The following is a 24,734-nucleotide window of genomic DNA, read 5'->3' as shown; positions in this document are numbered from 1 at the left end:
ATAAATCACGTTTTTATTTATTTATTTTTTTCCGTCACACAAAATATTCGGCTTCAATGCAATGTTACCACTCCAAAACGTCGTCTTTTTATAAATCATGTTTTTATTTTTATTTTTTTTCCGTCAGACAAAATATTCGGGTTCAATGCAATGTTACCACTCCAAAACGTCGTTTTTTAATAAATCATATTTTTATTTTTTTATTTTTTCCGTCACACAAAATATTCGGGTTCAATGCAATGTTACCACTCCAAAACGTCGTCTTTTTATAAATCACGTTTTTATTTATTTATTTTTTTCCGTCACACAAAATATTCGGCTTCAATGCAATGTTACCACTCCAAAACGTCGTCTTTTTATAAATCATGTTTTTATTTTTTTTTATTTTTTTTCCGTCACACAAAATATTTGGGTTCAATGCAATGTTACCACTCCAAAACGTCGTCTTTTTATAAATCACGTTTTTATTTATTTTTTTTTCCGTCGCACAAAATATTCGGCTTCAATGCAATGTTACCACTCCAAAACGTCGTCTTTTTATAAATCAGGTTTTTTAATTTTTTTTCCGTCACACAAAATATTCGGCTTCAATGCAATGTTACCACTCCAAAACATCGTCTGCTTATAAATCATGTTTTTATTTTTATTTTTTTTCTGTCACACAAAATATTCGGGTTAAAAGCAATGTTACCACTCCAAAACGTCGTCTTATTATAAATCATGTTTTTATTTTTTTTACATGGACAATGAAGCCCAAAATGATTCATACCTTGTTCTAAAATTATTTATTTACACCATGGATGCTCTTTCTGCCACCAAATTGTCACTGCGCCACCCTGCGAGAGGTCACGGTAATTATAAGTTTGCAGTTCACGCAGAGTGAATGTTGTGGGTGTACTTTGTAGTGGATTCCATACGAGGTCGGCGTTTGGACATGCATCGCAAGCGTTTACCTCCCTCGACCTCCAGCTATGAATATGTTGATACAGTAGCTCCCCGTCTTTTTATTATATTTTTTTTGAGCTTAGAACCGTCTCTGGTGTACGTGATATGCCCCGCTGCGAGGTTACGGCAATCAAAAGATAACCGCACGCGTGGAAACTCACTCAGCCTCCCACCATCCCAACTTTGAACCTCCCTCAAGGAAATCACACCGCTTGGCCCCAACTTAATTTAAATCGTCTCTATCGCAAATGTTGTTTCCTTCGGCTTGGTTTCGATCCCTTTTTCCGACGTGTTGACCCTTGTTGTTCACTAAAGAGTTTCCTAATCACCTCATCGCATTTTCGACGTCCTCGGGGGGTCTTTGCGGCATGAATACCTCCCGTGTGCAAACGCTGATGGGGGGAAAAGGAGCCGCTCGTGATGGGTTGCGGTGCACGTGTGGGTGCTTTGTGGGTAATGCACAAAATGTCCGCCGCATTATTCTTCGAATTGAATTTCCGACATTTGGAGGTGCGTCGCGTTGCCGTGTCGTCATTGACGTCATTGACGTCATTGACTTTGCATGCTTCATAGAAATCGAGCATCTTGGGTCTGACATCTTTTAAAATCTACTCGTACAACAAATCTAAATCTAGATCCAAATCCAAATCTATCCATCCTATGATTCGAGACAAACGTGAAACGAACGTGCGTGTTTTTGCGAACGTGTCAGGGAAGCCAAAGTAACCCTCGAGCTCCGCTGCTTGCGTCAAACGGCGTCCGGTATCAATTTCCTGCTTCAAAACAGAAACCCTATCTCAAGATCCGCCAAATAGGATTAAAAAATTGAGTTACTGCACATCGGAACCAAGGCCAAGTCTTTTTGCTTCGCAGGGGCAACTGTAACAAACAAATAACCATCTGGGTTGTACTTTCAACCCCCACGAGGGGCTGCGTGGGTTTTCTCCGGGTACTCGGGTTTCCTCCCACGTTCCAAAAACATGCATGACAGGCTGATTGAACGCTCGAAATTGTCCCTCGGTGTGAGTTTCTCTGTCTCTGTGTTCCCTGCTGGCAACCGTTTCAGGGTGTCCCCCGCCTACTGCCCGAAAAAAGGCTCCAGCACCCCCACGACCATTGTAAGGATAAAGCGGAATGGATGAATGGATAAGTCCTTAAACTTCAAAATCGGATTTGTTAATCTTTGCTCTTCCGCCGGGGTCTTTGTGGGATTCTCCCCAACCCCCCCATGAGGCTAAACTGCATGGTACACCAACAGACTCTTTAATCCCCACTTTTAAAACACGGCTATCAGCACCACCCGATGGCTTATCGCAAACCACATACAACAAATAGACGCCAGTCACAGCGGTCCAGCACGAGCCCCGCATTTTCAGAATTACAGCTCTTGTCTCTTCTATCGGCACCTTGTCACCGAGGATTTTATTTACTCCCCCAGCGGATCGCGCCCTGACATTTGTCATCAAGGATGCTTTCTTGCACCACTGTTATTTGTTCTTTTGTCTGGGAACAGATTAAGCAGCGAGCGTTTATTTGATGTCAAATCGCCGAATAAATCGCCTTGAGCATCTTTGCGGCCATCTAAACATCATCCGCAAAAAAATAAATGAAAATTAACTCAAGAGAAGTTGTGAACTACCCAAGCTTGGCCTGCTGCATTTCGGGCGGGATTTCCAGCCGGGCCGCCACAGCTTCCCGTTTCAGGCTCGACGGTTTCCTGCGCTGATCGATTCCTGTCCCAGGGGAAAGCAACAACTCCGAAACAAAGCCTCTTATTTGTCTTGCCTCTTTCAACCGACTGACATAACTGAGCTCAGTATACAGAAGTGGCACAAGTAATCACACTCTGTACTCAAGTACAGATACTTGTATAAGTACCGTATTTTCGGATTATACGTCGCTCCGGATTATAAATCGCACCAGCCATAAAATGCATCATTAAGAAGGAAAAAACATATAAGTCGCACTGGAGTATAAATTGCGTTTTTGGGGTAAATTTATTTGATAAAATCCAACACCAAAAACAACATAACATGTCATCTTGAAAGGCAATTTAAAATAAAAATAAAACTAGAGAACAACAGGCTGAATCCGTGTACGATATGATCACGTTATATGACGCTTAAACAACAAACTGTGAATGTGCCCGGTATGTTCACGTATCATATCACGAGTTATTTAGACAACTATAGCACAAAGAACATGCTAGCAAATTTACCAAACCATCAGTGTCACTACAAATCACGAAATCCAATGAAATCTTCATGCTCCGCATCACTTTTACTCCGCCAACTCCGGAGGTAGAAGATGCGGCGCTTCCTCGTCTACGTCGCTTACGTCAGAGTCATCGTCTGTTATTTTTCTCAAGTTACCACCAACGTGGAAAGTATCAACACCGGCCGAGCTCACCTCTTGCGGTTTAATGTGAAAATAATGTGATGTGTTAAACATTTCACATATAAGTCGCTCCAGAGTATAAATTGCAACCCCGGTCAAACTATGAAAAAAAAAACTGATTTATACTCCGGAAAATACGGTAGTAGTGAAGTGACAAAATACTGAAGTAGCCAATGATCACAAGTGAAAAATACTCCTTGCCTATATTGTTTCCTTTTCTTACTAGACGTCACCCAATAATACCCATCATCACTCAAGTTAAAATCACAACTAAGATGACTTTACGTTTCTCTATTTGCCCGTTTTTTGGGGGGTTGGGAGGTGTTGCCGTCCATGGAGGTTCCAAAAAAAGCAAATAGTCTCTTTTGACAGTATGCAATACGAAGTGTGAATCTGTTTTCAAATGTGTAGGGACTAAAAAAAAAGCCAATAACTCTAGTAAATGCTCAAGTGAAGTCCAGAGAAGTACCTGATAAATCTACCAACGTGCAGTCGCGAGGTAGTTGGACTTAATTTTCTTCGCAGCACCGTCTCCGACCCCCCCCTCGGTAGACAATTCAATCCCCTCGAACCGAATGGGTTTCTGTGTTCGTACTGATAAAAACAGCCCACGAATAATGTTATTTGCGGCGGGACAATATGTGCTCGTAATCTAATGGCTCTAAATTACCTCGGCCACGATGGCTCGAAAGGGAATGGAGTCTACTGACTGAGAGAAGGATTGCGAGATTGGGAATTCGGATCAGAAGAAGCGCACCGGTGTGGGTGCGGCGTTTCCCGTGCCGTGCCGTGCCGTGTTCACATGAAAGGTCCTGCGTGTGCGAGGGTCGCTGTCGCATTGCAGCACCGGGGCTCACTTTGATGATGATGGAGTGGACGCGAGCCTATGTCGGGAGTGTCGCCCTGTGTGTGTGTGTGTGTGTCACATAAAAGCTCTGATTCAGAGGACGTTGCAAAACACACCAAGCACGTTTACCGCACCTCATCTACTAGCCGACCTTTGCTAAAAGAGGACATGGTGTGGCCCGGCTGTCCCCTCTTCACCAGTACTACAAGATCACAAAACAAAATGTTGTGTTTGGGTTATTGGACTTCACACCACACAGGTGACATCAAGTCGAGGGAGCCCCATTTATTATGGATACTGTACATTCCATGTTCTAACATGACCATAAAAACAAGCGCACACACACACACACACACACACACACACACACACACACACACACATACACATTAACACACACAAGTGTTACCGTATCTTAGCTTTGGGGGCTTCAGTTTACGCGTCGCAGTTTCTACTTTGCTGTAACGGTCCGCTTTCTGGCTGACCTCAGTTTTCTGTCGAATAAAATGTCTTCCCATGGCTAGACGACAGAGACAGCCTCCATTGTTTGCTGGCATGTCTGCTTCTGATTGATCCATTCGACGTGGCCTCGATTTTTCCATTCGAAGAAAAACGGCCGACAAAATTCAGACTTATGCTGGATCCAAATTAGAGTTCTTCAGCCCCCGGTGGAGGTTTGCGCTCCGCCGGCTGCTATATTAGTTTAGCCTCGAGCGTCACGCACCGTCGAGCCGGCGGGTGTGACGTCCCCGTTGGGAGAAGCCGCAGAGAATCCTCCGGTGAACGCCGCGGAATTGTTGTCACGTTCCGGTCGTTGTTGAGCTGGGGAACTCCTCAAAGGTCTAAAATTCCACTTGGCACTACCTGCCCGGCACCACGCGGCATTTAGCAGCTAAAGAGCCAGAAACTCCCCCAAGGAGTCCCTCGCCTATTAATCTTCCCCAAGCAGACACTTGGCGCCCCGAATGCACAAAAAAATAATAAAAATCCTCATCCAAGTGTGAAGAGTGCTCACCTTATCAACTTTGACGATAAACGTATGAATTAAATTGACTAAGTTCAGGCAAGTGATATCAGATTGATGCAGGTTCTCAACAAAACCCTTTTGTGTGTGTGTGTGTGTGTGTGTGTGTGTGTGTGTGTGTGTGTGTTGTGTGTGTGTATGTGTGTGTTTTTCAAAGTTTTCAACTCCGTATGCCAACAAAGTTCTACTTTGTGTCGTATTCATGTGGGGCAGCATGAGAGGAGTGGGAAGAGCTAGCGATGAGCTAGCGATGAGCTAGCTGACAAACTTTACCGTAACTTCTACTTGTCTTTCACACCAAATCACGAATGCCAACTGGTGCTGTCAAGGTGCGATGATTTCACCGCTCGCCACTTCCAGCGGGCATCCCTCCACCATTTTTTATTTTTTTTTGCCTTTTCTCCGACCCGCCAACACGGCTGACACTGTGTCACCACTGTGCCGTCATTAGTCTTTGTTAATTAAGTCGGACAAGGCGTTAGTCACAGTTACCCTGGCAATCAATCTCGCAGGAAGACCACAAAACTAGGGGGTGGATAGAAATAACTTGTGATGAATGTTCACGCTGGTTGCCCAATCCCCCCCCCCCCCCCCCCCCCTCGGTTACTGGCGGCGTCGCATGCTGTTGAATCTGCTCTGGGCCAGTGACGTGATGCACGCTGACATATTAAGCAAAGGTGTAAGAAAAACAATCAAAATACTTGAAATTTGTCAACAAAATGGAGGAAATGGCTGCCTCATCTGCCCTGTGATTGGCTTGCAGCCAGTCCAGGTTTTAGCTGCATGCCGAGTTCCATAATGTCACATCAACAAATTTTGATATGCTATGAGAAAACCTGAAACATGCCCGTAATCTGCAGCCCTCACGGAGACCGATCCGTAAGGGCCACGGAATCGATTAGTGAGGCACAAAAACAAAATGGATTCATTGTTAGTGCGCCGCTTGGTGGTGTGCTCAGCTCTTCATGGCTGTTTGCACTCTGATGAATGACAACATCAACACTTGGTCAATGATCCAGTCTAGACTTCCCCTAAGCAAGACGGCACTGGTGGTTTCAATCCGCTTCCGCACCGTCAAAAACGTTCTTTCAAGAGAAGTTACATGCGTCGGTTGACGGCTTGACGATGTAAAACGCACATTCTAAGGGGAAAGATGGCACATCGGAAATCCCTCTTCATCCATTGCCCACTGCCGTCCCAGCTTTCTCCATTTTCTTGGCTTCTTTGTGAGAGGCGATCAATGGCTTGCAATCAGCTCATGGCCTGCCCATCAAGAGGGTGAGCGGAGGGACGGAAATAGCAAGTGAAATTGAATCCAGGGTCGAAAAACACAGATGCTTATTTGCGCCTACTGACGGCCGGAGCTTATTTACAGCGGCTAGCCGATAGACATACAGAGTCTGACCTCTGACCGCGACCTCATAGCGGATCGCATTAGGACAACTTGGTCGCTTCTCGAGGAACTGCGATAAGCGGGGATTGTTTGCTCACTGGCTCAAGCTGCATTCAAGTACATCCATGTTACATGACGTTGATGCGCTTGTGGGGGATTACCACGGTTCATACGTCCACTTTGTTTGTATTTACCCGATGGCCGGGCTTAGCCGAGCCATTTCAGGGGTTGTTTCATGACTCGTTTCTTCCATAGATTCCAAATTGATTGCACACCAGGTGGAAGGTGGCCTCCAAGTGTCCACTTCACAGATGGGATCTCCCCGTAGCCAATGTTGTCCACTCAATCTGCCGCACGACTCGAGTAAATCGATGTCTTCCTTCGCCATTTGAAGGGAATGAGAGGAGACTCTTTGATTGGCTGCGAAGCAAAATTGGTAGTGTTCACACCCACAACTGCATAAAATGCCCTTTTTAAAATGGACCGGCTTGCGAAAATACCGAAACTCGGTCTAGCTAGCCCCTGCGCAGATTCACGCCGTGCCTCAAGCCAGATTTGTGCCGGTCACACAAAGAGAACCCTTCGTCGCCACTATTTTCGGGCAGCCAGTCACTGCAAAAAACGCTTTGTTTTGCTTTGTCTGATTTAGCTCATCTAAAGTATGTGCAAATTGGATCTATGTGCCGACCCTGCGTGAGGTTACAAGGTTTTAACTTGTGCACTGAAAATACCGGTGCACACGCGAGGAAATCCAGAGTTGAAAGGAATGGCATGATTCCTTCTTGTGACGGGCTTGCCGCAATAAACACAATCCTCGAGACGTGCTGTGGTTCCCACCTCCCTTTAATTGCAATTTGTCTCAGGTTGGTCACTCACGTTAAATTATAAAATAATATCATATGAATCGATTTTAATTTCCTCCTCTCTGTAATTTGTGTTAGTATGGAAACGCATCAAATTATTGCCTTTGGCAGACGCAATTATGGGTGCTCTCAATTAATAGATCGGCGTCAACTTTGTGCTTGTTTTTGCAAGCTCTTGAGTCATCCGGCGTTGTAAAAATTGACCGCGGGAAGAGTTACGCGTCAAAGTCCCAGTTTGCTTTCTTTGTCTTCCGGTACAACTCTTGCTCGTTTTTGCATTTTCCGGTAGGTGTTGGTACGATGACAGATATCCGCTTTGGGGGTAGAAAGGTTTGCTGTGCTGGGCATCGTGAGTCCACCACATCAGTGAAGTCAGAGCAGAGTCCACCTTCAGTTCTGGAGTCTTTCTATGAAGTAGTCTTTGGCTCGTCATTTCACAGGTAGCATTTTTAAAGGTTTGCGGTTGTTTGTTCCGGTCCTCTTTACTCCATGCTTGACTTTGACATTTGGCCCCATATACCGGCAAGTCTGTCCATGATCCTTTTAACCTTATCCAAAGGGAACGCGCGTCACAGCGTGTCGCCTATTTAGACGGAATAGGAGCGCGCTTAAGAAGCCTTGTCGGGGCGTTTGCCAGGGTGGTCTCGGCGCCCGGCTCCTCCTCGGCGCTAGACTCCAGCTGCTGAGGCAAGGGCTGAATGTCAAGTGTCGCTTGGCGAAGTGTATGTCGAGACTCCCGCTGATGACTCATAGCTTGAAGCGAGGCACGACCTTTGAACGCGTTTAATTATTAAGACGGCTGACAGTCCACCTGTGCCGCAGAACGGCGATTCAGCAATTACGGTGACGGCTCGTCCTCCCTCGGAATGCCAAACTTATGCCCGCTGCAATTAGCGCTCGATGGGGCGCAAAACAGACTCGCATGCAGTCGTAACAATACATGATACATTCTTTATGACCGCCGCACGTAATGGCTTCAATTATAGCTGATTGTTAATCATGGTATTGATTTACGAGTGTGGGTTGATGTCGTGTGACCCCGAACATTTTGCATAATGGGCATGAAAGATCTTTATTTATTAGCGGGTTAATTGTATTATTACCAATGCACGTTCTTTAGTATTCCATCCATCTATCTTTCCATTTTCTACCGTTTATCCGGGGTCAGGTTGCAGGGGCAGCAGCTTTAGCAGGGAAGCCCCAGACCTCCCTCTCCCCAGCCACTTCTTCCAGCTCTTCCCGGAGTATCCCGAGGCGTTCCTAGGCCAGCAGGGAAACAAAAGTCTCTCTCTCTCTCTCTGCCGGTGGGACATGCCAGGAATACCTCACCAGGGAGGCGTCCAGGAGGCATCCTAATCAGATGCCCGAGCCACCTCATCTGGCTCCTTTCCACGTGGAGGAGAAGCGGCTCCCTCTCCCCAGCCACTTCTTCCAGCTCTTCCCGGGGTATCCCGAGGCGTTCCTAGGCCAGCAGGGAAACATAGTCTCTCTCTCTCTCTCTCTGCCGGTGGGACATGCCAGGAATACCTCACCAGAGAGGCGTCCATGAGGCATCCTAATCAGATGCCCGAGCCACCTCGTCTGGCTCCTTTCCACGTGGAGGAGAAGCGGCTCGACTCTCAGCCCCTCATGGATGACTGAGCTGCTCAGCTTATCTCTAAGGAAGAGCCCGGACACCCTTTCGGACGCTTGTTTCCTGGATCTCGTTCTTTCGGTCATGACCCATAGCTCGTGACCATAGGTGAGGGTTGGAACATAGATCGACCGGTAAAGTGAGAGCTTCACCTTTTGGATCAGCTCCTTCTTCACCACGACGGATCGATACAAAGTCCACCTGTCGATCTCTCGTTCCCTCCTGCCCTCACTCAAAAACAAGATACCTAAACTCCTCCACTTGGGGCAAGATCTCCTCCCCGGCCTTTAGAGGGCACTTTGATATTCTCTTTCTCAAACACTCTGACCTTTTAATGACTGTTTTTATTTTAGATATAATGTAGGTCTTAAAATCCTCCTACCACTCATCGGCATCCCATCGCAGTACTTGCACACACAGAAAAATGGGAAGTAGCCAGATTTACTGTATATGATCCGTCCACCCCGCTGCCTGAGCCACTTTTAATGATCATAATCAGTCATTTTCTGAGGTTAGGCGGGGGGGTGGCGCTATGTTATCTCATGCCGTCTACGTCTTCGCAGAATGACTTTGCATTTGTTCGTCCACACGCGACCCGATGTAAACACCAAGCTGCAATTAGCCGTGTTTGAAAGCGGAGTTAATTGCGTTTTATTTTTCCCCTTTTTATACGCGCTAATCGACTAATTAGATCAGTGACAAGTCTGTCATTGTGAGAATGTGTTTTATTGCGCCTCCTCTAAGCATTCAGTGGCACTCGTCGGTTGTAATTCTCCGGCCTTTTGATTCATATCCATCGATGGCAACTTTGTCATGAAAAATGCAGTTAGCCATCAGTTGTTTCCGTGACTCCGCGAATACCCGCACACTGGTCGATGGTGCGGGGGACTGATAGCGGCAAGGTTAAAAAAATAAAATTAAAATAAAACCAGATTAATCATCGGGTCTCAGTTTCAAGCTTCTCGCATGCACGTCTCAACAAGGCGCAGATGAAAAGGAACCCTCGTGTCCCACATTGCTAGCCCGATGTCAGAGCAAAGAGATGTGAAGGCTCCCAGCGAGCGGATGAGATAAAGAAAGAAGGATGGCGGCTGACAACAAAGCCCAGAAGATCTGGAACAAAAGTCGCGGTGGGCGGAAATGAAAAAGATTCGTGAACGTGAACGATGCGACGGGTCCAAAACTCATTTGGAAGTCCACTTTTCAGCACATCTGACTCGCCGCTTTCCTAAAAGATGGGGAAAATGTCTAAAGGTGGACCGTCCAGTGTGAGCTGTGCACCTCTGCCCGCCCGAGTAAATTGGAATAGGCACCATCTCACCTGCAACCCCAACGTCGAAAATAGTGAAGCGTCAGATGACAAGTCGGCATCCGAAGTTTTGTCATCATTGCGAGATGTCTCCCTCAGACCTCTCGGCGGAGCATTTTATATGTAAATGAAAAGGAATTGCTCCAAGTCTGTCGGCCCCGCAAGCCCGTGGAAGAACGCGTTTTCCATTAGAGACCACTTGAATGATGAACTACCTACTTCGACGATATCGAGCATCATTTCATGTCGCGCTAAAGATCGCGCATTTCATCGTCCTGACGACAGAGCCTGTTTTCGCAACACTCTATTGCCAAATAATACTTGGTACTATGAGTTACTTTGACTTTAAATTAAAGTTAAACGAGTCCTTGCGATCAGACCGATGATAGCTAAAAGGTCCCCGGGTCTTTCCAAACATCGTCTATGTTGGTGTATGTGTGCCTTGCGATTGGCTGGCAACCGGTTCAGGGTGTCCCCCGCCTACTGCCCGAAGACATCTGGGATAGGCTCCAGCACGCCCTGCGACCCTAGTGAGGATCAAGCGGATCGGAAAATGGATGGATTCAATAGAGATTGATTTCCATCTTAAAGAACTTTTGTCCTCTTCCAAATTTTTGTCCTCAACTAAATTTCAACGATACCGTGGACTAGGTTTTAAACCTTTGAAACGGAGAGCCGGTCAGAGGCTATTTTAGGTAAGCGAGATTTGACAAATGACTGTAACATCCTACAGAAATGTGGACTTTAATGTCAGTTTTTTGAAGATTCTTAACTCATTCAGTACCAGCCAATTCTAGACCAAGTCTGAAAAGACGTTTAAAAACGTCTTTGGGACTGAATGAGTTATAAGCATTTACACAAAGGACAATCCTCAGCAGTTTTTGTCGCTTCCTCCTCAAGGTTACGACAACCAAACCAGGCCATCAAGCCAAATATTGATCTGCTCCATGAAGACGTCAACAACTGCCTGAAGCTTGCCCTGTCATTCAAATTTCCAAACGCGGCGACGTGGATGTTAAAAATAGACGAAGGTTGAGGGTATCTTGACGATTACTCAGGTGTGGGGGCGGCGGGGAGGACGAATTCAATTATGGCGGCGCGTGCATGTGTGAAGGGATTTGGAGGCGAGGTGTGTCACTGGTGGCGGCCGCCTTAGAAATTCAGGGGAAAAGCCCCCCCCCCCCTCCCCCTTCCACACACACACCTCAAGGCATTAAATGATAAGAGAATTAAGAGCACGCATTGGCAAACGCGTGCCCCCCCACACGGAATTATCCCGAGAGCAGGAATCTGGTTCCACAAAATGCGCTTTTTGGCACACACATGTGGTTATCCCATTCAACCGCCGGCGTCTTGATTTATTCTCATTCATTCTCAAATGTCATACGACAAGGGGAAAAAAAAAAGGTCAGCGGGTTCTCGATGTGTTCGGTTGGTTATTCAGAAGCAGAAAAGGGGTAGAAGGCCTTCAAGAAAGACTCACGTACAGATGCGATTCGGTGGATCTGCGAAGGGGTAGAGGCTGCGACGCTGTGGGAGTGGTCGCAGTCGACGTCAATCATGGCCAATCAAAGTGGTTCCTTTCATTCTTTTAAATGATTCGGAGGTTTTGATATCCGCCGTTGACATATTTATGGATAAGAAGACATCAGGTGAGCCCAGCTGTCGAGTTTGTTAAACAGGCGTTGAGTTTAGATCAAGTTTCTGCCGCCAGAATTGTTACTCTGTCGGGTGTACATATCTTTTAAGACTCACACCCACTACCTCTTTAACGCTCTCGATTTATATGTCTTTGGAGAAAGGAGTAGAAAGTCAAAATACGAGGTGGTTTTGAAAAGGAACTACTGAAGTCGAGTAGGCTACGGATCCGCGCAGAATCTATTGAAGTACAATAACATCGTGTTTGAACTTCCCAACGCTGCAAGCAAAGAAGTGCAGACTCATTTGTGAGAGGCTAAATGTAATCTGGTGGGGCTGTGATTTGCCGCTGTCCTTTTCCCATGGCATCTTATCCATTGATTGGGGGTAGGAGGGTGGGCTCTGCTCTTGTTGCTAATAGCCCGCTGATATGTCTAATCAGGGAGAGGGTGACATTTACAGGAGACACCATGCCTCCTTTACCCTTCGGAAACACACACACACACACACACACACACATGCCATTCGAGGACGATCATGCTATTGCCACGCAATATGCCAAAGCAATTGATGGAAAAAAAATCGTATTTAATTGCTCAAGTCGTCGTAACGTAAAAGCCTTGGTGGCGACAAGAAGGCAAATTAGACCGATGGATAAAAATGTTGCAGCCAGAAAAAATCTCAAACAGTCCCTTTGCGCAAAGTCTGGATCCTATTGACGTGTTAATGGGAGTTGCGTTAGGTCTGCGATCCAGGAGCTTGAGTTGGGGGATTAGAGCGGTGTTTTTTTTAAACACTGTGCCGCGGCACAGTGTCAGGTGTGTCATGGGAAATTATCCAGTTTGTCTGCCTGTGCGGTCTATCGCCTGGCAGAGTAATTGCGTCGTACTATTCCATACCGATAGGTAGCAGCAGCTAGCTAGCTAGTCGCCTTGTGCTACCAGACAAGCGAAGTTGCTGGCGCGAGGCAATACAACGAAAGCTATCAAACAAATCAATATCAAAGCCAGGATTACATTTTAAGGTTGGGTGTTTAGGGTCAGGGTAGGGCTTAAAGGAGGGTCAGGATTCTGGTGTTGGTTCTTATGGTACAATTTAGTCTAACTTGTCTTTGAACAACTAAAAGAGTGTGTTTCACAATTGTTATATGTTTGCCTAACGTCAATCGAGGAGGCTATATGTGCTCTTCAAAGATCACATTACCGGCGCGCGAGCCACCTTGGGCGCTTCCTACGTCATTCCGATCATTAGCGCGAACCGGATGACACTCCGAAGAAAAGCCGCGCAGGCACAAACAACGCGGCCCCTTAATTTAATCTATTCTGGATACACAAGCCGGGAGAGTTTCTAATTTGCGACGGGGTTTTTGTCTGCTACTTATTCCGATCTATTTGGAGCGTATTTTTTTGGCCTGTGCAATTATGAGTTTAAATTGGGGGACCTTGCCTAAAGATGATGTGGTTTATTGAAAGAACAGGGATCTGACAGCTCTGCAAACAAAGCTCTCATTAAAAATACTTTTGACGCAATTTGAGGGGACATACCTGGCACATATACGTTCGCCGACTGCCCCGCTGCTGTGTGTACGTGTCCTTCATACCGACGTTATATCAGAATAATACGGAAAAATAACAATAAAGTACAAGAAGCCAGGTGCTGATGAAGCCACATGCTAACGCTACCCAAGTTCATGTCATATTTAAGTCTAACATAATGTACAAATGCTCGTCTCTGGAGTGAACATATCTCAAAAGAATTCCACAATCCGGAAATTAGAAATTGGTTGCGCACAAATTTCCAAGTTACACATGATGAGTGTATCAGAATCCATCGACGGGAGAATCGCAATGAAACGCGCGTAAGGAATCGACTTCAGCCCCGAAATGCATCAGTCAACGTGCCGCTACCTGGCGGAGTTTGGCTAGCGCGCAAAGCGCAGACGCTAGCGCGCAATACCGCATTACCGCAAGCTAATGTTAGCGCCGCAACAGAGAAGGGAGACTGCAATTTAAACCTCTTAAGCAAACCTTTCACGCATGCGAGGTTTTTGTCGAGTATTTAAAGGTTAGGTGGTTTGATCCCTTTAGCCCACGCGGTTTTAGTCCCGGGCTGTTTTTGTGCACATCTTTGCCGACACGCTCATTTCCATACACGGCCGCCGGGTTCCTCGCTTGGATGGAAGTCTAATGGACTTTCTGCAAGCTGGCACTACCTCCTCGTGTGTACGCGCCCCTCATTACGGCGGCCTAAAAGGGGATTAGTGCCGCATTTAGTTTTGGCTTTGTTCGGGATGGACCGTGGTCAATATTGAGCTTCTTCTCGCTTCCTTGCTCCAAATACGGACAATTAGTGCACCTTTGGGCATGTGTGTCTCTTGGCCACAGCAAGCTCGGGACTAGTCACAAAATGGAAGCCGCTATCGCGGCATAGCAAGTCATTACAATTGTAATTTGGATGTTTGGCTCCTTTTGAAACGATGTTCACCCAAAAAAAAAATCAAGTCAATTAGCAATTCCACACCAACTCGGGCTGCTGCAGTCCTCACCGAGCCTTGTTGCATGAACTGACGAAACCTTCTTGGCTGAGAGGCGAAATGCCTTCCAGGGCAACCAGAGCCGGGTCCTGTTGGGATCAATTTGGTGACCTGAGAAGCAACCAAAACGGAGCCCAACAGAATAAAGTTGAAGGCCAACTAAAAACGTGAGTCTCAAAGAAGAAAATCACCCGTCCGCCATCATTGATCAAATCAGAAAATTGTGACATTATAGCCCACGACAAAATGTTCAGAAAATAGAAATTCCGGTCGAGCCGATCTAGCCGATCAGATCACCGTCGCCTGCATTTTTTTTGCCGCATAAAGTTACACTTTGGAACCAGCCGGCCTATGATTTATTGCCGCATCTATAAAATGACTAAGGAGGTTAAATACCGGCCAGCGTTTTCTCCATTACAAGTGGCAGCACCTTGGAGATGTCTGTCCAAAAAGGTTTTTTCAAGCCGATGCCAATTCCAATATTTGTCATCGTAAAATTCTGATAACCGATTAATCGTCTGATTAAAAATTAAAAAAGGACGATTAAATAACTTTTGTACCCTCAACACAAAAAAAAGACTCCACCACCATTGGGTCTGCAGCTGCTTGGTCACAGCCGCGCATGGCCTCCAGTCTGTTCTTTGTTGATCAAAATGTCAGCGGAGGTCTTCTCCTTTGTGGCGCACAAATTCAACGGAAGGCCGTCCGTCGCCCCAGCGCTCGGATAATAGGAGAGCAATCGGTAAAAGCAGCACCGCCTGCCACCCCTACGCCTCTCTCGCTCTCTCGCTCTCTTGCAACTCAAGGTAAATTACACTCTTCCGCATGCCCGTTATGGTTACTTGGCGCTGCTAGCAGATTTGGGTTTGAGGAAATTTGGTTGGACATGTTAGTGTTTTTGGACCTGGTGTTAGAGTCAACTACAAGCGAAAGTTAAAATCAAACGACTTGAAGCAAGCACACTCCACATCTTATTTGGAGAATGGAGACATGCGCAGGTCTTGTTTTCCTCTTTCCCTCAAAGTGATGTGATGTGACACTTTCCCCATTACAGGTCAGTCAAAGAGTGAGTGGAGACACCGAGGAGTACATTACATGCATGTTTTAATCAATTTCAATGTATTTAAAGCATGGGGGAGGGATGAAACTTTTCCAAAAATGTTTTTTTGACACTCAGAATTGTTCTCCTTTTACTTGTTTTTTTTTGGTAGTAGTCGTTGTAGTAGTACATTTCATCGCTATTTTGTATCGCTTCAGCATAATTTTATTGTAGAATAAAATTATGTCATACAACAAGGGAAAAAAAAAAAGGTCAGCGGGTTCTCGATGTCTTCGGTTGGTTATTCAGAAGCAGAAAAGGGGTAGAAGGCCTTCATAATTTTATTGTTGAATAAAATTGTGCTTTTGTTTGGCACTTTAAAATTGAATGTCAATCCCCTTCGATCCTGCTTTTTACGCCTACAGAATAGCAATGCTATAGGTTCATTGTAATCTACGTCTTTGGGCGTGGCTATTGATGTACATTGTGAGATGGCAATATAAGATGATGATAACACGGTTTTGTGTCTTGTAAATAGAAATGGATTTGTATAGTTTGTGCAAAAAAAAAATCCTATCATCTTTTTCATATCATGTGTTTAAATACATGGATTATTTTAAAATTGTGTTTAAAGACCTTAAACTATTAAGTGCCCTTAATGCTTTCAAAATAACGCCGAGGGTGTATTTAATGCTTTTATGCTGCAGTGTTCGTGGGAACACTTTTGTTTTCGCACTTTAAAATTGAATGTCAATCCCCTTCGATCCTGCTTTTTACGCCTACAGAATAGCAATGGCTATAGGATCATTTTAATAAACGTCTTTGGGCGTGGCTATTGATGTACATTGTGAGATGGCAATATGAGCTGATGATAACACGGTTTTGTGTCTTGTGAATAGAGATGGATTTGTATAGTTTGTGCAAAAAAAAATTCACATCATCTTTTTCATATCATGTGTTTAAATACATGGATTATTTAAAAATTGTGTTTAAAGACCGTAAACTATTAAGTGCCCTTAATGCTTTCAAAATAACGCCGAGGGTGTATTTAATGCTTTTATGCCGCAGTGTTAGTGGGATTACAGTATTCAAAGTGTCGTTTGTCGTTTTCCGCGGTAATTTTATCGTCCTTAATCGTCAGCCTGCTTACTGATGACAGTAATGTGGCTTTCTTGTCGCTCGACTGACTCTGACGTGCGAATTAGCTTCACGGAGGAGATGTTTTTTCGAGAAGTCGTCTGGCGAAGCCGTCTCGACGAGACGAGCGTGACACCGTACGCTCGTGTGTAATGGCTGCGTTCTCATGTGGAGCGCACAGATTATGTGATTATTTACAGTAAGTGAACGTGACTGATTAATGTGGATATTTAGCGTTGACGTGAATGCCACTCGCCGCGTACGTCTGTGTTACGTGCCATGCAATTCGAGCGATTTAATTAGCATGTCACCGTAGCTGTCTCTGTTGCTTGCAAAAAAAAACAAAAAAAAAACCAAAGTTAAATAAAGAAATTTGGGCTTCTGCTTGGCTTGTCAGTATCAATGCTTGAGTTGTCACCGATACCAAGGACAGATACTATTAGTGCTTTTGATTGATTATGACAATGACAGATAAGTTTAAAGATGGATACATCTTCCTTTAAAATAAATCAAATAGGGTTTAATATACATAATAACTGCTTGCATATCAGTTTCTCTGTCTATGACTCGATCGGCTAGGCTACATGAAGATACAGAGCCACTTTCAAGTTAGGTTGAAGTGCACCATATATTGTAGACCAAAGTAAAATAATTGCAGTAAGATATATTGTGGAGAATGTGACTGCTGCGGAATACTCCTTTTGTTGCAAAAGCTACACGGAAGTCGAGCTCATTTGAAATGTTTAGTTTTCGTCGATTTTTGCTCTGACAGATCGTTTTGCATCATCGGTCATGATTGTCTGACTGATTCCTGCATAACGTAAGGTTTATCGATGAGTTATTTATCGTTGCCGATGCGGTCGTTTGGCTTCCATCTGTCTCCGTCGCAGTGTTTGAGCCGCCGTCAGTTGCACTCGCCGAAATGAGCTAACGGCGACATTAGCAATCATCTGCTGTCTTGTCACCATTGTTAGCTTCTCCAAAGGATTTTTTTTGGCCATCTTTGTGACAGTAACTCCTCATCCCGCTCATCCCATGGTAATCCCTCCCCAACGCCTCTGTAATCCCCTACTCTTGCCCCCTTGACATTTTCACATTTTGCCTTTTGCTCGTCACTAGGAGTGCCTAAGCCTGCTCCTCGAAAGCCCCACTCCAGCCCCCCCGGCCTGCTTTCCATGTTCCCCTCCTCCAACACACACCAAGTCAAATGATCAGGATGGTTATCGAGCTCCTCCTGCAGAGCTTGTACAAGACTTGCCCCCCCCCCCCCCCCCGCCTGTCCTACACCATAACAATTTCCCAGCTCATTTGTAAACCACAAAGTTTGTTATTCATCTCAAGCAGAAAGCTAGCTATGACTCTGAATCCTCCCGAAGGAACCAGAGACCAGCCCAAAGCTAACTTGTACCATTGTCACCGTATCAATATCAGGTGAATCGACAGTATTTTGTATCCAATTGCTGGTAACCCCCTCCGCCCCCACTTCGCCACTTTTTTTTCCAGATGCCAAGCTATGCTAACGGCCACTCAGCTACCAGATGCCAAGCTATGCTAATGGCCACACAGCTACCAGATGCCAAACTATGCTAACGGCCACTCAGCTACCAGATGCCAAGCTATGCTAACGGCCACTCAGCTACCAGATGCCAAGCTATGCTAACGGCCACTCAGCTACCAGATGCCAAGCTATGCTAACGGGCACTCAGCTACCAGATGCCAAGCTGTGCTAACGGCCACTCAGCTACCAGATGCCAAGCTATGCTAACGGCCACTCAGCTACCATATGCCAAGCTATGCTAACCGCCACTCAGCTACCAGATGCCAAGCTATGCTAACGGCCACCCAGCTACCAGATGCCAAGCTATGCTAACGGCCACTCAGCTACCAGATGCCAAGCTATGCTAACGGCCACTCAGCTACCAGATGCCAAGCTATGCTAACGGCCACTCAGCTACCAGATGCCAAGCTATGCTAACGGCCACTCAGCTGCCAGATGCCAAGCTATGCTAGCGGCCACTCAGCTGCCAGATGCCTAGCTATGCTAACGGCCACTCAGCTGCTAGATGCCAAGCTATGCTAACGGCCACTCAGCTGCCAGATGCCAAGCTATGCTAACGGCCACTCAGCTACCAGATGCCAAGCTATGCTAACGGCCACTCAGCTAACAGATGCCAAGCTATGCTAACGGCCACTCAGCTAACAGATGCCAAGCTATGCTAACGGCCACTCAGCTACCAGATGCCAAGCTATGCTAACGGCCACTCAGCTACCAGATGCCAAGCTATGCTAATGGCCACTCAGCTACCAGATGCCAAGCTATGCTAACGGCCACTCAGCTACCAGATGCCAAGCTATGCTAACGGCCACTCAGCTGCCAGATGCCAAGCTATGCTAACGGCCACACAGCTACCAGATGCCAAGCTATGCTAACGGCCACTCAGCTGCCAGATGCCAAGCTATGCTAACGGCCACTCAGCTACCAGATGCCAAGCTATGCTAACGGCCACCCAGCTACCAGATGCCAAGCTATGCTAACGGCCACTCAGCTACCAGATGCCAAGCTATGCTAACGGCCACTCAGCTACCAGATGCCAAGCTATGCTAACGGCCACTCAGCTACCAGATGCCAAGCTATGCTAACGGCCACTCAGCTGCCAGATGCCAAGCTATGCTAACGGCCACTCAGCTACCAGATGCCAAGCTATGCTAACGGCCACTCAGCTACCAGATGCCAAGCTATGCTAACGGCCACTCAGCTACCACATGCCAAGCTAAGCTAACGGCCACTCAGCTACCAGATGCCAAGCTATGCTAACGGCCACTCAGCTACCACATGCCAAGCTATGCTAACGGCCACTCAGCTACCAGATGCCAAGCTATGCTAACGGCCACTCAGCTGCCAGATGCCAAGCTATGCTAACGGCCACTCAGCTACCAGATGCCAAGCTATGCTAACGGCCACTCAGCTACCAGATGCCAAGCTATGCTAACGGCCACTCAGCTACCAGATGCCAAGCTATGCTAACGGCCACTCAGCTACCATATGCCAAGCTATGCTAACGGCCACTCAGCTACCAGATGCCAAGCTATGCTAACGGCCACTCAGCTACCAGATGCCAAGCTATGCTAACGGCCACTCAGCTACCAGATGCCAAGCTATGCTAACGGCATCTCAGCTACCAGATGCCAAGCTATGCTAACGGCCACTCAGCTGCCAGATGCCAAGCTATGCTAACGGCCACTCAGCTACCAGATGCCAAGCTATGCTAACGGCCACTCAGCTGCCAGATGCCAAGCTATGCTAACGGCCACTCAGCTGCCAGATGCCAAGCTATGCTAACGGCCACTCAGCTGCCAGATGCCAAGCTATGCTAACGGCCACTCAGCTACCAGATGCCAAGCTATGCTAACGGCCACTCAGCTGACAGATGCCAAGCTATGCTAACGGCCACTCAGCTACCAGATGCCAAGCTATGCTAACGGCCACTCAGCTACCAGATGCCAAGCTATGCTAACGGCCACTCAGCTGCCAGATGCCAAGCTATGCTAACGGCCACTCAGCCGCCACATTATTCGCCTGAAACGTATTAGAGGGGCGTTCATTTCAGTGGAACTCGGCACGGAACTCAATCAAATGACCGTGCCCCCCCCAAACCTCCCCCTCCCCAAAATCTTTCATCAATTTTGGGTCCCCCCCCCTCTCGATGGCACACAATGCATCAAAACAGTAAACTAATTACGTACAAACATTCTCCGTCGGCTCGTTCATTCGAGTTTTTCTGGCTTGCGGCCCGCCGGAAAATGATGACCAATAGGAAGTGCGTTCGTTTGATGGATGTGCAAGTAGTAAGTGGTTGCTTTCCTTCCACCAGCCACTCGCGGTGCTCAGGAGCCTATTAGTTTCCCCCACGCCTGCCGCCGCCGTTTTGAGGCATTTGTTTTCCACCCTCACAAATTAAACGTCTGCTCTTATCAGCGCCTTGAGTGCGAGACGGAGGTAGGAGACATTTGGGAGAGATGTCTCTGTCCGTCCTCGTCTCGTCAGCCGTCGAGGCCGAGACCACTTTACCGACGCGTACATAAACACGTCCGCTCGTCTGAGCTGAAACAGACATTCGCCGTACGCGGCGATATCTTGCTGTGATGCCGCCGGCGTGAGACCTTTCAAAGGTTAGAGTCGAGCGATGGGATATTTTCGGGTATTTTTTTTAAAAAACAGAGTCAAACTGACAACTGGATCCAGGTTTTCATCAGAGGAGTGACTGCATGTCTCCAGTTAGCAGCCGCACCCAAAAAAATCCGGGTGAACTGATGGCATACGTGGATGGCGTCTCTCCTGCGTTGTCATGGCGATAATGCATTTCAATGCGTTTGCAGCGAATGAAGGCATCTCTCTTTTAGAGACCACGTGAACCCGCATAACGGGCTCACCCTTTCTCCGCCCGCTTCTCTTGTCCCTCCCGCCGCCTTACCATTGTTAGAATGCACCCTGGTGGTCTCTATATGGAGGTTCAAAGGGGTCACTCAACGGGGGCATGACTCATCTTAATAATGAAGCCGCCATCTGAAGTCTTTTCTCCCATGTTCGGCACTTCTTTCTTTTTTTTTTCTTTCCCATCCTTCCTCTCATCATCCTGTCATTTTCTTTCGCCCACCGGCCATCTGTTGCACGCGAAGCTACCTCCCGCTTTCATTCCATTTCCGCTATCTGTCATCTTTTTTTTTTCTTCATATTTTTTTATTTTCCACGCGCTTTCTCAGTCGCCGAACTGCCCTTGCAAAGCCCCCTTGAGCGTTAACCTCTAACTAGGCCTCCGCTCTGGTGTTCCCTCCGCTCCCTCTTGCACTTTTGTTTCTTAATGGGCCTCCCGGGATCGATTTAACAAAATGCGCCGCTCCGGTATTATCCCGCAGGGACGGCGGACATTTGACAGATTTCCTTTTCCCCATCGAGCAAACACAATGGGTGAGATTGAAGAAAGATGGTCACCGACGGCTAACGAATAGACGCCGAAGACTGAAGGGAGCAAAAAGTGGCAAAGTTGGAGCGCATTTTCAGTGATGCCGAATTATCCCAAGTGGCGTTAAGACGAAACCAAGAGAGAGAGAAATGAATGGATGTGAGTCGTGGTAGTTATAAGATAAGATATCCTTTATTCGTCCCACACTGGGGAAATTTACAGCCTCCAGCAGCAAGAATGTATGTAGAGAGAAGAAAGAAGAAAGAGAAAAAAAACAACAAACATCTTTCAATTAAATACAATATGAACACAAAATGGATAAATCGCAGTCCTATTTACAATTTTCCTTCACATCATTTAATTATTATTATTATCACGATTGTTATTTTATGAAAATAATGAAAATGTTATGAAAATTCATTCATTCATTCATCTTCCGAGCCGCTTGATCCTCACTAGGGTCGCGGGGGGTGCTGGAGCCTATCCCAGCTGTCTTCGGGCAGTAGGCGGGGACACCCTGAATTGGTTGCCAGCCAATCGCAGGGCACACTGAAACGAACAACCATTCACGCCCACACTCACACCTAGGGACAATTTAGAGCGTCCAAACAGCCTGCCATGCATGTTTTTGGAATGTGGGAGGAAACCGGAGTACCCGGAGAAAACCCACGCAGGCCCGGGGAGAACATGGAAACTCCACACAGGGAGGCCGGAGCTGGAATCGAACCCGGTACCTCTGCACTGTGAAGCCGACGTGCTAACCACTGGACTACCGGGCCGCCTGGCATTTTCACTGATGCCGAATTAACCCAAGTGGCGTTAAGACGAAACCAAGAGAGAGAGAAATGGATGGATGTGAGTTGTGGTAGTTATGAAAATGATTGTCAATGTTGTCTCTGCGTGCCCTGTGATTGACCCTCGACCAGTCATGGGTGTACCACGCCTGTCACCCTAAGTCACTTGGGACGGGCTGCATGTACCCTGGACCCAAATGAGGACAAGCTGGAGGGTCATTCCGGCTCGGGTTTCATAAGGTTGGACTGACTCCCTTCTCACTGCACCTTTTCATTCTTCTGGTGCTCTGGACACTCCTGAAAAAAAAAAGTTCCATAGCCAGCGGAAAATAGCGACTCCGGACAGGTCGAGACGACATTCCTCAAATGAACCCCCCCCCCCCCCACCACCACTTGACATTTCTGTCTTCCTCGTGGCGTCGTGTGATGTCGTGCGCCGAGGGGAGAGGCCGCTTGGTTACAGAGCCTCCTCGCTCATCAAGTCCTCCCGCGACTGCGGTGAGGAGAGGGCGCTCGCTTTATTTTAATCGAGAGTTATCATTGGCGGATGTTGAAGATATGACGAGTTTTTCTTTTCGCCGCTCGTATTTTTTGACACTTATTTCATCATAGGCGGCCCGGTAGTCCAGTGGTTAGCACGTCGGCTTCACAGTGCAGAGGTACCGGGTTCGATTCCAGCTCCGGCCTCCCTGTGTGGAGTTTGCATGTTCTCCCCGGGCCTGCGTGGGTTTTCTCCGGGTGCTACGGTTTCCTCCCACATTCCAAAAACATGCGTGGCAGGCTGATTGAACACTCTAAATTGTCCCTAGGTGTGAGTGTGAGTGCGAATGGTTGTTCGTCTCTGTGTGCCCTGCGATTGGCTGGCAACCGATTCAGGTTCTCCCCGGGCCTGCGTGGGTTTTCTCCGGGTGCTCCGGTTTCCTCCCACATTCCAAAAACATGCATGGCAGGCTGATTGAACACTCTAAAAATTGTCCCTAGGTGTGAGTGTGAGTGCGAATGGTTGTTCGTCTCTGTGTGCCCTGCGATTGGCTGGCAACCGATTCAGGGTGTCCCCCGCCTACTGCCCGAAGACAGCTGGGATAGGCTCCAGCACCCCCCGCGACCCTAGTGAGGATCAAGCGGCTCGGAAGATGAATGAATGAATGAATGAATGAATATTTCATCATGTAGCGCACTCTCTTTGCCTGCCTGGAAATCGTCTCTGATCATGTTACACGCCATGCGTCATCTCATTTGGAGGCAGGCGTAAAATAGTAAAAGCAGCAGAGTCGGCGATGGCGCTCGGATTTGTTTTTTAATTGTCTTTGAGCCTCGACTCCCATTTCAGCAGAGAGACGTCTTCTCACTTCCAACGCCATCGACGTGAAAATGACTTTTTAACACGTCAGCAACCGAGCCAGTTCGATTTAATGTCTCGCTGTAGTTTTGTAGTTTTCCCCAAACTGCGATGTAAAATGTAAAATCTCTTTTGGCTGCCTTTCACTCTTAATCCTTGAACACGGGTGCCCTTTAGAGATGATATCCAAAAAAAAAAAAGCCGTCCCTCCTTGACAGGCGGCTTTAATATTCTCTCATCGTGATTTTTTTTTTTTTTTTTTTTCCGGTGGCGCTTGAAGGAAAATTGCACGAACGGCTCGACGAGCTGTCGGGAGGGTGTCGGGGGCGCTGACAGGTGTCATCTGGTGGTTAATGCTGCCGACCCGGTCGCCGTCTTGCTTGTTCGTTTCGTCACCCCTGCTAGATCACTCACCGGATCAAGGCCCGACGCGTTGTCTTAACCGCTTCGTTTGGGGTGAACAAGTTCAGCCACGCCGCTATTAAATTCCGCCCTTAATATATTAAGACTGTAAATTCAAATGAGAAATATTGTGCCAGACTGCCTGCTGTACTCAAGTCTATTGGGCGGCATTCCGCAGCCGGCTGTCTTCCTGGATATATTTTTTTTTTGGTTTCAACGGTGACTTTGTCGAAAGCACTCTTGGGGGAGGAAGCCTGGTGAATTAACTTATTGCTAATATCCAAAAAGCATGCTTTGTACTTCCCCAGACAAATCAACGCTGTGGTCTATCAGACACCGTAAAAGGATGAGAGGGAGCGAAAGGAAAGATACCCAGGATGCAAATTATGCAGTACACGTATATAATCAACTCTTCTCACGCGTAGCGAGCCGACCCCTGTGGCATTCATATGTCCCATTTTAAATCGGTGCTGCCCCGCA

At 46.9% G+C, this 24,734-nt stretch overlaps 1 protein-coding gene across 2 annotated transcripts in view; it reads left to right on the top strand.

Annotated features, from left to right (window-relative positions):
• Nucleotides 1–24,734, top strand: part of grid1a (glutamate receptor, ionotropic, delta 1a) — a 218,918-nt gene that overhangs the window by 88,281 nt on the left and 105,903 nt on the right. The gene's annotated exons all lie outside the window — the stretch shown is intronic.

Source organism: Hippocampus zosterae, chromosome 11 (assembly GCF_025434085.1).
Source record: "Hippocampus zosterae strain Florida chromosome 11, ASM2543408v3, whole genome shotgun sequence".
Taxonomy (NCBI): Eukaryota; Metazoa; Chordata; class Actinopteri; order Syngnathiformes; family Syngnathidae; genus Hippocampus; species Hippocampus zosterae.
This window is presented reverse-complemented; position numbering and strand designations above follow the sequence as displayed.